The 12,888-nt window shown below is 42.5% G+C and overlaps 1 protein-coding gene and 1 long non-coding RNA gene across 19 annotated transcripts in view; both read left to right on the top strand.

Moving 5' to 3' along the window:
* The first annotated feature begins 970 nt into the window (after positions 1–970).
* LOC128853831 (uncharacterized) lies at positions 971–5,779 on the top strand. 3 transcript variants are annotated; one of them, XR_008452632.1, is made up of 6 exons: positions 985–1,125; positions 2,213–2,353; positions 2,566–2,808; positions 3,090–3,145; positions 3,736–3,791; positions 4,992–5,779. It is a non-coding gene; the product is annotated as an uncharacterized LOC128853831 (long non-coding RNA). The 3 variants fall into 3 exon arrangements; XR_008452633.1 differs by lacking the exon at positions 2,213–2,353 and adding an exon at positions 1,857–2,013 and having other exon boundaries at positions 991–1,125; XR_008452631.1 differs by lacking the exon at positions 2,213–2,353 and having other exon boundaries at positions 971–1,125.
* Positions 5,780–6,176: 397 nt separating this feature from the next.
* NCOA3 (nuclear receptor coactivator 3) overlaps positions 6,177–12,888 on the top strand; it is a 79,966-nt gene continuing 73,254 nt past the window's right edge. For 15 of the 16 annotated variants that reach the window (XR_008452650.1, XR_008452652.1, XR_008452654.1 and 12 more), the window contains exon 1: positions 6,177–6,296. The gene's annotated coding sequence lies outside the window, so the exon portion shown is untranslated. Of the gene's footprint in view, positions 6,297–6,551; positions 6,746–12,888 lie in introns of those variants that run through there. The other variant, XM_054081796.1, reaches the window with a different exon arrangement.

Genomic DNA, 12,888 nt, shown 5'->3' with positions numbered 1-12,888 from the left:
CCGTTTGAACGGGAATAAAAGCAAAGGAGGGGTTGTCAGCAGCTCTTCCCTTCCTGAGGCGCTGCTGGGCTGCGGAGGGGACCACAGCTCGGCTGCCGCGGGGCAAAACTCTTACGACTTGTTTTGCGGCTTTAGAAAGCGAATGGGCAACGCCAGAGCGAACTCCATCACTCGTGTGCAGCGAGACAAGGATACAGTTCTCATTTAGATGCATATGTATAAATTTTCCCTGAAATCTTATGCATATTCAGTTACTTCTCAAGGACTACTTTTAAAGTTATTATGAACTTCACTACAGTCAAAACTCTTGCTAACTTGGATCCGGCCCCAGCTCTTTGCCTGACCTTGTATTAGAGACAGGGAAACACTGCAAACGGAGGTGAGTACAGGAGAAGACACGGAGAATCATAGAATAGTTTGGGTTGGAAGGGACCATCCAGTTCCACCCGCTGCCACGGGCAGGGACACCTCCCCCTGGCTCAGGCTGCCCAAAGCCCATCCAACCTGGCCTGGAACACCTCCAGGGATGGGGCAGCCACAGCTTCCCTGGGAAACTCCAGTGCCTCACCACTCTCATAGTGAAGAAATTCCTCCTTATGTGTAGTCTAAATCCGCCCCTCTCCAGTTCACCCCCATCCCCACACGCCTCTGTGAACAGCCCCTCTCCAGCTTTCCCGCAGCCCCTTCAGGCACTGGAATGTCGCTCTAAGGTCTCCTCGGACCCTTCTCCTCTCGGGGCTGAACAACCCCAACTCCCTCAGCCTGTGGCGGTACGGGAGCCGCTCCGGTCCCTCTCATCACCCCCGTAGGCCCCTCTGGCCCCGCTCCAACAGCTCCACATCCTCTCTGTTCGTACCCACACCTGCTCGGCACAGACCACGCTGAACACCGGACGGGATCGCCGTTCGAACCGCCCCGTACCGGCCCGCCCGGCGGCGATTGGACGAGCTCAGCGTCACTCACAGCGGGGCGCGAACCAAACCCCGCCCCCCGCCCTCGGGATTGGGCGAGATCGGGGCCGTGGGGCTCCGCGGGGAGCTGGGAGCGCGGCGGCGCTGAGCCGGGGCCGCGTCACGGGGACCGCGCGGGTGCGCGTCCGGCCCGGCCGCGGGGATCCTGGTCGAGGTAGCGGTTGTGGCGCCCCACGCGTCCCTTCCCTCCCCGCCGGCTCCCCGTTCCCTCCCCGGGGCATCCTCCCCTTCGCCTCGGCCTCGCCAGGCAGCCCTCCGGCTCCCGTCCCTCCGGCTCCGTCTGCGTTTCCCTCCTCTGTCCCTGTTCCTCTGCCCGGTACTGCTGATGCTGAAAATGCCCGCAAACAAATCTCTGTAGGACGCGTTTGGGAGTTTTAGAAAGCAAACCCCCGTGGTCAGCCCCGGGCGGCGGGAGGGGGCGGGGCGCGGCGGGGCGGCGCTGGGGCACAACGTTCCCTCCTTGCACGCGTAGTTGTACATTTTCTCTGAAACCTTATGCATATTCTGTTACTTTCCAAGGATAAGTTAACGTTACTATGAACTTCCCGACAGCCAGAACGCTGGCTCATTTGGAGCTGGCTCCAGCTCTTCGCTTGGCTTTGCCTTTGAGGCAGAGAAACCGCACACAGAGGTGGTTCCAGAGCAGGTGGGTCTGTTCAGCACAGGTCACGCTGAACACGAGACGTTGTCATCTTCAAAGAATGAACAGTGTCTGGAAAAACACTGTTTGAAAGAAAACGTTATCAGAGGGACATTCTGTCTGACTTTCAAAGAACACAATGAAACTTAACTCTAGCTTAAATATGCAGCTTTTTGTAATAGTAACTCCTTCTCGTATGGATGCCCTGTCAGACACCCTCCTCTTCATGTCTCGTGTGTTTTCAGGGAACGGCAAGTTTCCCGTCTCTGTCCTGCCCCAGCTCGGGTACTCCTGGTGCCTTCCCTCCTCGGGTCTCTTTGCCACCTCCTGCTCTCTCTCTGGGAAACCCCTGCCCTCACTCTCCTCAGATTGCTGCTCTCTCTTCTCTGGTTTTCCTAAGATGTGAGATATGAAAAAACATTGATTAATATTTAGTTAAATAGTAGTTATTCAAAATACTAGAATGGTCAGTTTGCACTATGAAGAGAGCTTAGGAATTATTCTGAATTTCTTACAGCAGAGTTGCAGAAAGATTCTGCAAACACGGAACAAGCGAAAAAATGACAAATTCCTAATTTGCAATGCAATTCCTAACTTTCAGAGCTACTCAAAGTGCTGCGTATTATGGAGGGAGAGAAAAGGGAACAGTTTATATGTACACAACAATGGGCTTCAAACTATCGTTTGTCTCATGAAAGATTTTAAATCAATACTCCTCATAAAGCACCTGTTGCTCCTGGAGGTAGGACACTAGACTTAGAAGCAACTTCTGTCTGTGTCCTGTTCATGTCAACTTTGTATAATCAGGGTTGTTTAACATTTTAAGTACCTAACTCTAAGTTAATTTCAGCTGAAGCTTTATATGTATATTTAAGATTCCTGATCTAATTTCTATATCCTTATCGTGCGAAGCAAAATTGTGTTTGTTTACTGTACTTTAATTTACACTTACAGATAACTGTGTCAATGGAGCAGCAGCATTAGAAGATGAAGCATTGCCAAGAATAAGAAAATCAAAACACGTATGAGATACAAGCTAGTATCAGAAGACAACGTTTGACAGAAGACTGTGGCTTAGAAAACTGACACTGCAGAGCTATGATTTAGGTGTCCTATTATTTCAATGAACACGCTCAGGTTATATTTTTTAAATAACCTGCATTTATGACAAAATCGTCCTTGATCCACCTTATCGCAGTAAGTGTCTCCAGATTTCCCTTAGCTTAATTATAAAAGCAGATGAATCAGTTTGAACTTCAGAAGGCTCTCTACATGTAAGTTATCTGTCCATTCATTTGTTTTTTATAAAATCAAAATTATATACCAAAAAGATCTCACTGCGTCTGTCTTGTTTCCCCCCTCTTCCCTCCCTAAGATTTTTGTCTTTATTCATCTTTTGTGGAGTAAGTGGTATATCTGAAGTAGCCTGGCAAAAGAGCAGAAATGTTCTGTACCTGATTTTTCTTTAAAAATTACAGATTTAGAGAGAGGGCAAATTCTGACGGGACATCACTGATCTTCTTTCAGTATAAAGGTGAGACTGTTTTTTACTGAAGATGCAAATTATGTGCGTTTGTTAAATGCCAGACTGCCTGTTGGATTTCGCAGTGGATTGTGTTGTCTCGTGTGGGGCAGAGGTGGGAGGGAGGAAAAGCTGCCAATTAATCTGCAATATCATCTTAGCCCTTTTGAAATAAAGGACAAAACTTCCAACTATTTCTAAATAGCTGGGATTTCATGCTTGCAATCACATTCTGGACTGTTTTTTTTAAATCAACTGTTGTTTGTTTGGTTTAATTTATAACTTACACGTTTTAAACTTCTGAGTCTGCTCAGATGATGTTCAACAGAGATTCTCAAACAATATTGCAATGAATGTTTCACTTAGCATAACCTAAAGGCTTTTTTCTTTCTTTCTTTGACCTGTAGATAATTATTTATTTTAGTCTGACTGAAGGGTCTTATGTCTATGAAGGCATTAATTTGCTTCTTATGTGAATACTTTATTTGGATCTGATTCTGATCCGGTTATGTTATATAAGGATTAATGTTTTTTTTTTTTGTAAGCACTGAGGCTGGTTTCTCAATGTTGGATGTTTAATTAACTCGCTTTCTTATTGCCAGAACTTTCTCCCTGTGCAAACGGATTGTAGGAATATTGCATGGATTCATGTAAGCCTGTAAGTTTCTACTGGAAATGTTTACGATGGGACTGAATACCTTTGCTAATTTTTTAATAAACTTGTACAATAATGAGTGCCTCATTTGATTAAAAATATAATCTTCTGAGCAGTTTGGGTGAGACATGCTTAGCCTTCAACTATTTCTTAGCATGCTGCACCAGAGACAATTATTTTGATGTATACTGCAACAGGAGATGCAATTTGTGCAAACCTAGGTTATCAGGCTTTCGAAAGTGAATCCAGACAGTGGTTTAGGTGCCAATATCCAGTTCGAGGCACGTAAAACTACACAATTTTGAATGTTAGTTGCGGGGGGGAGGGATTTGTCGCTATTAGCAGAAAGCATGTCAGTAATACTGCCACTTGAGTAAACTTATTCCACTCTTAAATACTTCTATTGCATGACGCTCATGACGGCCATTTGAACGAAGCTTGACTTTTTCCTTTAAAGATAGTTTATTTTATTTATTCTTTTAGAAATACAATGCAAATACAGCTATTGTATTCCATGTACACATATATTTGATGTAAGAATCTCCTTATATCAGAGGGTTTTTTTACTGAAAATCATTGTATATTAAATATTTTGATATATACTGACAGTAACACCAAATGTATTAAATTAATTCTAGGCTTGTTATTATGAACATGCCTCAGAAAACTGCAACAAAATGTCTGTTTTGATTTATTTTAAACACTTTTCCTGCAAATTTCACAGTGTAATTACTTTACAGGTATGTAAAGTGGTAGTGTGACAAACCTTAGTTCTGCTTAACCTAGTCCGACCAGAGAACACAAAAATAAAATTTCTTTATGAATATAAATTATATTTATGAATATAAAAAAGATCCAATATAATGGGTTTTGAGGGGGAGAATTTTAGGTTTGGGGGAGCAGAGTGGATTGTTTTCTTTTGTGTTGTCTGCTTCTAATTTGGGAAGGGAGGAAAGGACGGTAAAGCTACTTCTGTCCCAGAGTATTATTGGCAAATATCATAGCCTAGAAGCCATGTGTTTGGTTTTGGTGTTTCTTATGGGGATATTGTTACTATTTCCTTGCAAAGCACTTCAAAACCAATTTTATTTTTTTTTTTAAATCTCATCAATAGATGGAATGGAAAGAAATCTAAGCTCTTGTAAAACTTTTTATAAAGAGTGCTTGTTGATTGCAGTGGGGTTTTTTTCTGTCTCTGAGCAGAGAACAATTAAATGCGCTGAAGAAATGGGACGTTTCTCTGGCACTAATTGCCCAAACAGAAACTGGAAAATTCAGGATACAAATCAGTTACGTAGAAAAATGCTCATACGGAAGAGAAGACATTTTCAGAGAAGAATAACAGATGATGGAAAATGATGTCTGACTGTGTTATTGTCACAAGAAAAATGAATGCCAGTGTCCAAAAAGTGAGCTATGGGTCATGTTTCCCTTAGTCTGTTCTTCTGTTGGCCTTTTTTGACTGAGAAAATTTCGGGATCAGGTTGGATTTAATTAGTATGGTAAATAAATCCATCTTAAAGGCAAGTATGTCTTGTGTACACCTTTAGCGAATTTTTAAAGACATTTAGGCTTCAGACTGCTTTGAAAGGAATACGCACCAGCAGGTGGAGCAAATAGATAGAGATGTTAGATGTTGTGGTTCTGCAGCTGCTTACAACGCTATGATCAGTTTTTAAGACAAGTACAGAAATTGGGAGGGGTCTTAGGCGATACCCTACAAAAATTAACATCAACGAAAAATGAAAGCTCTTTATACCATACCCTTCATTATATAAAGCCAGAGCTAACTGACGTAATCTGTGTATAACTGCTGTAACAGAAACCAAAGGTTACAAGGGAAATAAAGATATACAATATTTAGACTCTGACACGGGAAATTCTGTATCAGTCTTGAGTCCAAGGTGTCATAGATGCAATGTAAGTATAATTTGAGACCTTACGGTTTAAACTGAAGAAATACTAATAATGTGCGGTTTGCCCAAATAAAAAAAACCCATAACTAAATAGCAGTGTTACCGCTGACCTTCATTAACCTGTTCCTCCCTGCATGCCTCGTTTGGTCTTGGCCTGATAAATGCTCTAGAAGAAGAGAGCAGCTTGCAGGAAAAGATTATCTGCAATGGAAGAAGTGGAATTGTCAAAGAACAGACATCACACTGCCGGGGCGGAGCTGGACTATAAGTACCGTGATGCCCCGCGGCGGCGGGCCGGACTACAGGTCCCACAGTGCCCCGCGGCGGCGGGCCGGACTACAGGTCCCACAGTGCTCCGTGATGGGAGCGGACTACAGGCCCCACAGTGACTTGCGGCGGGGACTGGACTACAAGTCCCATAACGTCTCGCTGCGGAGGGCCGACTACAGGTCCCACAATGCCCCGCGCCCCCCGTGGCTCTGCTCGGCTCGCCTGGTTCCTATTTAAATCTGGGCAGAGAGGAAAATGGCGGCGAGGGGCTGAGTGTGAGGGAGACGAAGGAGACGCAGCTGAACTTTGGCTCCTTTCCCAGGTGAGTGGGGTTGGGAGGGAGGAGAGTTCTCGTTCACCCGCTTCTGGGGTGGGACCGGGATGGGGAGGGCGGGCAGGCCGTCGCCGGGGCTGGGGGCGGTGTGCGAGCGCCTTCGCCGCATCCCGGCCATTGTAACTTCGGCCGCAGTTATCGAGGAGCGCCGGCGTCCGGGATGGCTCCGGCTGTGTCCTCCCCCCGGGCCGAGGCGGGGCCGGACCCGCGGCTGCCTCCTCCCCCTCCCCCTCCCCCTGCTCGCCCTCCGCCCGCGGTGAGTTTCGGAGCGGGCGCGTCTGGCGCCGCGTTCTCTCTCCCGGGCGCCAAATACCGCTCCGACCAGGCGGATCTCCGTCCCTTTCATCCCTCTCTGCCCCGTGGCTGCGATGAAACCGGGCTCGTGAGGAGTGGAGATGAGGATTTTCTTTCTTCTTTCCCTGGTGTCACGTTCCAGTGTAGGTGTCGATGATTCTGGGGTTTAAATGGGGTGACTGTGGGTGAGGATGGTGCCTGAGGTTGAGAGAATTCCCAGAGTCCTCTTTGTTTGGTTCTAAAGTTGGTTCTGTTTGTGGTTTCTGCTCCGACTCTTTAGCGTGGTCAGGTTTTCTCTTAAAAGAGCAGCTCTTCGCTCTGTCAGCTTAACCTGTGAATGCAGTTTTAAATCCATCTCTTATTCGGGCAGTCTCCCCTTCCTCTTTAACCTGTTAGGGAAAAAAAAATCTGATTCAGTCTTTAAACCTTTTATTTGAAAGTTATCGTAAAATACTTTGGATTCTTTCTGGAATAATATCACAAAACTAAAATAAATCTGGAGGTTGAGAGCCAGTGATGTCTAGCTGTCTGTAGTACAGTTAGAACGGACACCTAAAATAAGCTAACCATTCTATCGTTACTATTATAAAAATAAATATTGTCTCATTAAATATTTCGGTCAACGATAAGCTGCTGCACCGAGATAAAGATGTGTGTGTTCTAAATATAAATACAAGGTAGCTGCGTGGTAACAAATAGTATCTGAGTGAAAGCTGGAGCACAAGAGCTTGGGTTTAGAGGAAACGGACAGAGTTGCGGGTTGTGGGTGTTTTTTTGTGTTTGATATTTTTTTTTTTTCCTTCTAGAGTGTGCATGATAACATACAGTAATTGTATTTGCTGTTAGCAGTTATTGTAATGGGCTGTTTAACTGTTTGTAGTTCAGAATTTCATTCAACTCTGTCACTACTATTTTTTTATTATTATTGATACCAATGGATTTACTGCTGTGATATGAAGAGAGGTTGGGGGACATTGGAAGTGATAGCAGACAGAATAAACCCAGTATTCAACCTTGCTTTAAGTACCTTTCCAGATGACAGCATGCTGGTTTCAGTCTGCTTTTATTTGGCATATGAGTTGTGTGGGATTTGGTTTTTTTAATTCTTCACCTGAAACCCCTGTTCATCCTGGATTTGGATTTATTAACCTGGATGTTTGCATTGTCTGCTTATCGATTTCTTGCATAGCATCACTGAGAATAATGTATAGTTGAGACAAAATGCAGAGTAAGAAGGAGAAGGAAATCTGTTTTACAATAGAACATTATCTTTTGATCGTGGGCTTTCTTTTTTCATTAATAATGGACAAGAAATCCTACTCAAAGCCTTTAAGATTAATTTCTGTGTTATAATTGCGTTGAAAAGGGTGGTGTGGTATTTTTTTTTAAAGGATTCTGAGAAAGAAAGGGTGTCTTGGTTATATTGTCTGCAAAATCAAGCCATTGGTAGCATATAAAATGATATTGGACACTACAGTCTGACACTGGAGGTTGCTTCAACTCCTGCATTTAAATGAGCCTCTGTGAAAGAGGTGATCTGGAATGGCTGTATGATACAGGATATTCTTCATTATGTTCATGGAAGCTTTTTCATTGAGTATTTAGAAATACCTTAAACATTCTTCCACCTTGTTTTTATACTAAAAAATGGAGGGGAGAGGGAGCGGAGAATTGGTATCATTTATGCCGAGGATATGAGTGGGTGACGAAGAATATCTAAACCTGAATGCTGGGGCAGCATGCCCCTGTGCTTTTTTCTCCAGCTAGATCTGTTGATGTTTCTAGATGTAGTGTATTAGGGACAAGGCAATTGTGAAATAGTTTAATGGCTACTGATTTAAGTCTGCTGTGGAATATATTTCCACTTTGATTTTATATGCTACGTTTAGTTAAGAGAAGGTACATGAAATCCTTTTTCATCCATTTAAATGGGAGGTATGCTGCAGATGGACCTTCTTACTTTAAAAATACTTTTAATGTAATTGGTGACTTTTAGTTGAGTTATCCATAAGCTGATTGGCTTTGAAGTAGAAGAAAATGAAATTGCCTCCAAACTCATTCTCATGAGGGATTTTCAGTCTTTTGTGTGCACGGTATGGAATTGTTGTTGGTGAGGTTTTATGCCTTTAGGTGTAGATGCCAATTTTTCCTTTTCATTCTCTAGAGCCAGCCCTATTTCTCACACTGTACAGAGCTAAGGACAAGGCAGTTGCTTCAGACAGCATGCTATCTAAGTGAGAGGGAGAGGACAGCAAGTGGGCTACCATTGATTTTACTGCTCGTTTTGCTAATACCCTGGAAAGTCAGGCTTGTTGCTGCTGCTGATAAGCTTGGGGTATGATGTAAGTCGCTTGCTTCTGAGGTTGTGACTGCTTTTGCAGCATATTAGAAGAATGGAGGTGATAAGGTCAGCTCTACAGGTATCTGTCTACCTTTAAGCATTCTCTGTCTTGCTGTGCATTGTGTGCGTATGGAGTTTGTTTCTTTGGTTTGGTTTTGGTTTTTTCCCTACCTGCCACCACTTTGCCACCTTCACTGTTAAATGTAAGCCTATTCAGTTCAGGTGTAGTTAAATTGCTTGCCAAACAGTCTTTGTTAGGTTATGGATCATTGCTTTATTGGAAATTTTATTTTTAAAGGCTTTCTTACTATCAAGTTAAGTTCTTTATTTGAAGACTACAAACAATAGTAGTGTCACGACTTGACGCTTGAAGTCTGAAACCATCATAACTGGATTTTATTGTAGAGATCTTTATAGAAACCTGAAAATACAGTGAAAGTTCTTTGTAAAAGATAATTATTAGGTCAGGGCAAGCAATTTTTCATCAAAGTTGTTGCACATGTGGCTAAGTTACACAGCAATCTTGCCCTGATTTATTAGGTGCACCTGAAAATGGGGGAGGAGGGAGAAGAGGAAGGCTGCAGAACGATGTATCTGTTTATAGTGCTAGCCATGATGACCAGCACCTGCATTAGCCTCGCCTGAGCCTGCAGTTTTGTCACAAAGCCTGAACTTTTTCCTGTTTCCACACTTTCATGCATGTCAAGATGTGCCACAGCCATGGAACGAGATAGCCTAGTATCGCAGGTATACCCAGAGGGCCTTTTAGAGGCACATTTTTGAGGTAGGTTTGTACGTATAGTTGCATGGAATATTCTGTATGCGACTTCCGAGTTATGAAGATTCTTTTCCTCCTGTTCTTTGCTGCATGGAAGTAAGAAAATGAGTTGTCTGCTTTTTTAAAAGCAGCACTGAAATGGATTGCATGGCTAAAAATATTATCACTATAACACGTTTCATGTAGGTTGTTGTAGTGTTACACTTTTTTTCTCCTCCTCGGCAGTGGTAGGAAGGGGACTGAGCTGAATGGGGCAGAAAGAGAAGGTAGAAGTACCTTTTTGCTCTCTGGTCTCAGTCTGTTAGGCTAGTTAATGTATGGATGAAACTTGCTCTTCACAACTGTCTTTGTTTGCCTAGAACTTTCACAGGGCTGTGCGTGTACTTTTTCTTGTGAACTTTTAGGTGAGGTGGAATAGAACAAGATGCGCTGTCTTTTGTGATTCCAGTAGCTTTCTCTCAGCAAACACAAATGGTAAAAAATAATTTTTCTGGATTATTTTATCATTAGGCCATACAAACATGCTTTTGAACGGCACTAAAAATATCAAAGAATTAAGAATGGATTGTGTTCCCTTCAACAAATACAGTTACTTCTTAAATTATTTCTAATGGGAATCCTTTCTAACATCTTTAACCTGGCTTTTACTATAGTTAGAAATACACGCAGAAGAGTAGTTGGGGAATGTGGGAAAGGGAAGAAAAAGTGATTCTAAAAGAAACCTCCCAGACTAGCAAAAAGCAAGTCAAAATCTGTTGACTAGAGACTATTTGCCAGTTGTCTTTGCTGAAGAAAACAATGGCAGATTAGGCGTTTGCCTGCCACTTTCAGTGTACCAGTATAGAATAAAGCAGATCTGCCTGCGTGTCCAAAACCATTGTCAAAGACTTAGAAAGCTCACCCAGTTACTTAATGTTAAGTGTTTCTTGTCAGTGCGAGGGTTTGGGTCATTTGTGCAACAGGACTGTAACACAGTACCCTTTTTTTCCTAAGGCAACTGTAGCAAAGCTGTTGATTCAAGTATTGCCCTTCCAGGTGTATTAGAACACCCCTTTATCTCTATAGTTGATGGCAAGCTAGGCAGCCTTGTTGCTGTTGTGTGTAAGGAAGCATCTTTCTTCCTGTTCCTGAACCAAGTTGCAGGTGTAGTTGTGATGAGATCATGATGCTGTATTAAATTACTGTTTTCTCGGAGGAAAGAGGAGGTTACCTTTATATGAACATAGATGTGGTGTATGTCCTTCCTTCTCTATACTCATTAACAGGTAATTTTGAACTTCACAATGGAAGCTATATGTTAAGTATGTTGGCTCTATCATAGCTTTAACTCAATGGTTTCAGGTAGTGCATTAAAATACAAATTGTGCTTTTTCCCTCTAGGCTTTTATATTATAGTAAGTCATGCAACATCAAGTCCCTGTGGAGGAGCTGGGGGAGATTTAAAAAACAAGCAACACCCCTCAACCCCCCAGGTCTTGATTCTGTTAAAACCTGCGTGGATGTTTGAAACTCTTGCTTTTCTGGAACCCTGAACTTTCATAACTGTTGTGACAAACTTAAGAATTAGTGTGTGTGTGTGTGTGTGTGTGTATATATATTTAAAGCTATAACTTGCTGTTCCCAGTCTACCAGATGTTGCTATATTGAAGTCTGTTAGCAATGGACTGGCTGCATGGTAAAATCAAGTAGACTACTTCTTGTCCCATGCTTTCCTGAACCGCACAAAGGGATCAGGTAAATAGACATACTTGTTACACAAGGACAACCCAAAGCTGGTTCACTAGCACCAGATACCACAGAACTACTGTTGTAGTACTCTTATGCACTGTTTTGGAGACTCATCTTTTTAAGACTTAAAAGAACAGGAGCATAATCTTGGGAAGAAGTGTGAAAAATAATGGGACTGTTTCTGAGATTCGATCTGCCAAAGTATGACTAAGAAATGGAAGCTTACAGTAATGATGTAAATTTTTTTTTCTCCATTTTGTTCATCTGAAAGCCTCTAAACTTTTGGTTTTTAAGTCTTGGGCAGGTCTGGTACTGCTCTGAGCTCTAGCTAGAGTCCAAGGCATGAAGTGTTGTAGCATAAGACTAAGCAGCTATTTCTCCCTTCCATTGGCAAGGGATTAGTAAACTGGAAAGGTGTTATTCTACTGTTAACTTTGTATATAAATTGCTGAAATGTCCTCACAAGATTTTGAAGTTACAAAATCTCTGGTATACAGACAGATGAGCTGCTTTCTTGGCTTGCATAAGTAGTAGTTCACTTTTTTCTTTAGACCTCTTATCTTTAAAAGACTCTTAAATATTGCTGTAGGTCTAGAAATGAACCTTTCTAGACTGTATGGGTTTAATTTTTTTTTTAATTAGTTCCTTTTGGCCAAATATTGTTGAGCTGGGTAACTTACATCTAGATAATGGTGTGAAGTCAAATCCAACTTCCAGTGCTGATTCAGCGTCAAAAGTTTGGTTATAAAATCACTTATAAACAGACTTGCTCAAATTGAATTACATCAGTCAGCTTCTGGTTAATCCTTACATGAATGATCCTGGAAATAATAAGTGTCTTTCAAATGCTTCCTTAGTTAGCATGACTTGGAGGAAATCATTCTGGGAAGTCTAATAAAATGCAGTTAGAAGTTGTTGTACATGCACACCTAAGAATAGAAAATGTAACAATTTTGTTGTGTTGCTCAAAGTACTTTATTTTCTCTATGGTTACCTTATATCTAATAAAAAAAATGCTGTGCCTCACTGAAACATGCTGACCTGATAGAACAGGTAGCAGAGCAGGCAGTGAGTTGGGTGGCTTTTGCTGCAGTATCTTTTAATGGAGGGGTTAAGTAGAAGGCAGAGTAAGCAATTTGCGGTAAAAAAATGTTAATGAAACGTGTTCTCTACTCTGAACTTCTCACTGTTCAGTCAGTCAATCGAGAGGGCTATTTTGTGTTCCTTCTGCACCAGTCTGAAGAAGTAAAACCTAAAGCAAAGGCAGCATTCCCCTAGTTTTGCCTTGTACACTCCAATTGTAATTCTAACACCTCCCTTATCACCCTATGGAGTGTATTAGCATCTTAATGTTGCCGGTTTTGTCACATTCTCCTGAGGCTCCTGAGTCGCAGGAAAAAGGAAGCTTCTGTGCTGCATGCTTTTCGCTGCTCTTAGCG

The sequence above is a fragment of the Cuculus canorus genome, chromosome 16 (assembly GCF_017976375.1).
Source record: "Cuculus canorus isolate bCucCan1 chromosome 16, bCucCan1.pri, whole genome shotgun sequence".
Lineage (NCBI taxonomy): Eukaryota > Metazoa > Chordata > Aves > Cuculiformes > Cuculidae > Cuculus > Cuculus canorus.
Note: the sequence above shows the minus strand (reverse complement) of the source record. Positions and strands in the feature narration are given on the sequence as shown.